General features: G+C 38.7%; 1 protein-coding gene across 3 annotated transcripts in view; it reads right to left on the bottom strand.

The window, feature by feature from the left end:
* Positions 1 to 4,401, bottom strand: part of palm2akap2 (PALM2 and AKAP2 fusion) — a 74,332-nt gene that overhangs the window by 69,009 nt on the left and 922 nt on the right. The window lies entirely within an intron of this gene.

The following is a 4,401-nucleotide window of genomic DNA, read 5'->3' as shown; positions in this document are numbered from 1 at the left end:
GGATGGATGGATGGATGGATGGATGGATGGATGGATGGATGGATGGATGGATGGATGAATGGATGGATGGATGGATGGATGGATGGATGGATGGAACCTAGAGAATAAGATGTTGGCCAACTGTGTTGAACCAAGTTTTAGATGAAAGCCATTTGCTGAACAGTGTCTAACGAAAGTATGAAAGTGTTATTCAGTTTTTTTAGTTGTTGTTTGGAACTACATCTTGAACAGATTCAGAAAACAAAAAAAGATTATGCATGGTGTAAAATATGTAAACTATCAGGTATATGCAAAAGAATTGGACAGGGTGGATCAACTTTACACTATAGTTGTCGTAAAAGCACAACTTTTTCTTGCAATTAAAAATTCTTCACATTGCATTATCAAAGTTTTCTTTTTTTTTTTCTGAGGTGTTGTTCCCCTTAGCTTGCGCCAATCCCCTAAATCTTCATCCACTGAAATGTGGTCACCTTTCCTCCCGCTTCATTCTGGGGTGAGCTACGCCGGCGCGTCGTCACTGGAGACAACGGCATCATTGTTCCTGAGCGTCGCCACAACGAGGCGATGACCTCACTGCGCAGCCAGCCCAACGTGCCCCCTCTCTCCCCCTGCCTGCCTCAACCAATCCCAGCCCAGAGGTAATGACCTCCAGATGTGGAACTAGAGGCAGGAAAACGCACACATTAACTCTCACACACAAACAGAAAAGTGTAACAATATGCAAAGCGCGAGTAGGAGGCAGAGGCAAAGAGCCAATGCGGACAAAGAAAGCAAGTCAGAAAAATTGTGTATTTGCGTGTTGCGTTCTGTGTGATTCTCATCAGTTCAGTACTCCTACATTTCAGTTTACTACTCTTTACTAGAGATTTGATTTTTTTATTTCAACATAACCGTCTACTGTACGGTACAGTATGTGTATAAAAATAACTCCTTTCAAGCAGACCTAAATCTGTTCACACTACGCTGCAAGTGCCACTTAATATTCTTTATGAGAATGAAAATAAAGCCCCCATGTGTCAGTTATTACACTTTGAAGGCCTGTCGTGAAGGTTCGGAGGAGGTTAGGTTCGTTTAGGGTAGAGAAAGTAGCAGTTGAGGGTTAGAGAGCAAAAAGAGAGAGAAAAGAGGAGGAGAATTAAAACAACTCCAGCAGACATGTTTCTAAGGCAAAAGACTGCCAGACCTTGATCTCATTCATACTTTATACATTACTGATGGAAGTTGAGCTATGTCTGGATGTCTTTAAGTACTTCACAATAAAACCTTTTTTGTTTATTGTTTTCTCTTCTTCATTTGGAACATACTTATTCTTACATTTTTTCATTTTCTGGTGCACAGCTTCACATTAAGCTTTGAGAATCAACAAACAAGGGGAAAAAAATTAATGTTTTCCTTTTTCAAGTCAGTTATTTTTGCGTCCTGAGATCTCATGATATTCAAACTCTGCAAATCGGCTGAGGCAACACATTGAGCAAATAAACACACCTCTATCTTTACAAATGTATGAAGTCTAATCATATACCACTACTGCCACCAACTGTTTTGGAGGGGAACTACTTGTTCCGGCGGCATACTCTACTGGTGAGTTACCTCCTCTTGGCCCTGGTCAAACCTAAACTGAAATATACATCCCTAAAAGGGATACAGGAACAATCAGTTTGGAAACAGAAATAAAAACACTTTCAAGTCTTTTTTTTTTTTTTTTGCATTTGAATCGCTTTAGAATTTGATACTCATTAATTCACAGCAAAGACTGGTTATACCGGAAAACCTAATTGCAGAGTCTTAGCCATGCAGATTTGTGTAACATTTACTTACACGGTTCTCAAACATGGTGATATTCTGAAGACCACCATGACCATTAAACTACAGCATACATCTTTTTACAAGAGATTCTACATAAGTGCCTGAATTTCAGAGAACACATATGTGAAAAACATCCACACGTCCAGAAAACATTCTTGAAAGTAGATGAGTTGCATACAGATAAGAGGCCGGCGTCCCCAGCCATCACAGTTGTCACAACCTCAGCACTTTCTTTAGCATCAAAATGTCTTTTTGATATGCATATGTTTTCATGACCCTGCATATTTACTTTTAGGATTTGGGGATTGGCTTAGCCCTTGCCTTTTACTGCATCAGTGTTTCGGTTTGTAAATGTGTTGCTTTGTACTTGATTGTTCAATGAAAGGAAAACAATGAAATGTAAGAAGCTGCTAATGTTTTCCTTTTCTTCTGCCTGTCTTCAGCAGGGATCCTGTGAGCTCCGATATGCATTATTTATCTCATTAGAACCCCTTCGATACTTGCTTGTTTAATAAATAGCATCAGCGAATGGGTCTTCTGTGGCCTCTGCAGTCCACTTTACCACAAACGCGATCTCATCTTTCTGCTGAATAAACCGTGAACCGTGTTTGTGGGACTTAAAAGAAGCATCTCAGAAGAAAAGAGACAAAGTGAAGGAACAATAGGATGGGTCCCACTTGAGTCCCTTTTTCACAATTAAGACATTAACTATTGATGCACCAGTAAAGTCTGTCGGTTTCACGCTTCAGTGCACTTTTCTTGCCTGCCTCATGGGTGTGGTTCTCAAAGAATGTGCAAAGAAAAGTCAATGATTTGTCAGTGAAAGAGCTCACCGACGCCTGGTCAAAACTTGGTTGTGAGTGAGCAGAAAATATTTCAGGGTTTGTCATTCAAGTTCAATAACTCCTCAGCATCTGCTGACCATAAAAAGCTTTGCAAACGGTTGAAGTTGAGACGCAGACTATGAAATCGGCATAAATCATTTGTCTTAAAAAAAAAATCTGGTATATCCTGGTCAGGGAATTTTTAGCTTGATCAACCCCGGCCAAGGACTGAAACTCAAAAAGCTTTTTCCCGTCACTACATGATGATTCCAAGAGCAACTAAATGTCTTACAGCAACAATATTTTCATGCAGATGCGTCAGTGGGTGAAGAAGATCGAAGTTGGTTGATTTCCATAGCAGTTAGGTGTTTTAAAAATGACATCAGAGGAACCGTGGAGACGTAAGAAATGGGAGTGATTTGGACCCCACAAGTTTTTCACTCTGTGCGCGATCTGGCAGATGTCGCAGGCATTTTTACGAGGATATTTGTTTTGCGTGGTTTCAGAAGCCAACAGCCTGATGTGACAACCACCTATTTCCCTACTGTCTGACTGTGACGTGTTGGGCTCCTCCTTAGCATTGTGCTAAGGCCTCAGGAGGGTTAAAAGGAAACAGTGAAAAAAAGAAAATCAGAAATAAAATTCTGACGGCTGCATTTCTAGTTTGTGGGCTTTATGCTGCATTACTTATGCTTAGCAAAGTTACCAGAGAGCAATATGCAGATTTGTGATGTGATTCTTAGCCACAAAATCCAAAGGTTTTATAAACCACTTACATGAGCTACACTATTCTTTTTTTTGTTTTGTTTTCTCAGTGCTGTTTTAAAAAGGCAGACATCTTCTTAGGAACAGATTTCATTTTGACCAATCCTTAGATTGACCGGCTGTCAAAACGGAGCTAATCTCCGTTTCTGCAGCCTGAAGCCATGCAGTTCAGAGCGTTATCTACTGAAGTGAAGCTATTGATGACTCATAAGCTCTCTTCAGAATCCCACTTTAAAAAAGCTGAACTATTCACTCACTTCCAGGCATCTGGGGAGTCAACAGTATACATATGTCATGAATTTCCATACTGTATAAAAGGAAATATTAAAACGATATTTCGGACTGAGGCCAGACGTCCATGTCTATAAACAGCTCAACGCTGGCATAAGAACACAGAACATTACAGGCTTTAAGCTTTGAATGTTAAACTCCCACCGTCTTTGTCTTACTACTGCACTGCTGTCATTACTTAACTTCTATTCAATTCACAAGCCGGCTGTGGGCAGCTAAGGCAGTTTGAGTGGGAAACATATTGACAACTGGAGGAGTCTGCTTTTTTAATCTGAAGAATGAAAAGGCGATGGAGAGATTCCCTTAGCTTGTTGCTCTGGATTTACTTGTGAAAAATCATCAAAATTATACTAAGGCGATAAAATAAACATAACAATGCTTTTTAAAAGCATGTTTTTACTGCTTTTAAAAAAAGTTTAAAAGCAGTAAAAACATGTTACATCACATGTTTGTAGTAACATACACAATAAAATAAGAAAAAAATGCCAAACAGGGGAGGAAATGCATCCCCCATAAAAAAATAAAATAAAATAAAATAAAATGTGATTTAAAAAAAAGAAAAAAGATATACTTTAGTTATTCAGGTAAACTAACTGGCTAATGTCTCATTAAGATTAAAAGTTTTGTTTATCATACTTTATATATATATATTATAAATTTCATCTATTTATTAATGTCACATACTGTTTTTATTTCTTCTTTAATTATGTAAAGC

This window comes from Poecilia formosa, unplaced genomic scaffold (genome assembly GCF_000485575.1).
Source record: "Poecilia formosa unplaced genomic scaffold, Poecilia_formosa-5.1.2 Scaffold146, whole genome shotgun sequence".
Lineage (NCBI taxonomy): Eukaryota > Metazoa > Chordata > Actinopteri > Cyprinodontiformes > Poeciliidae > Poecilia > Poecilia formosa.
Note: the sequence above shows the minus strand (reverse complement) of the source record. Positions and strands in the feature narration are given on the sequence as shown.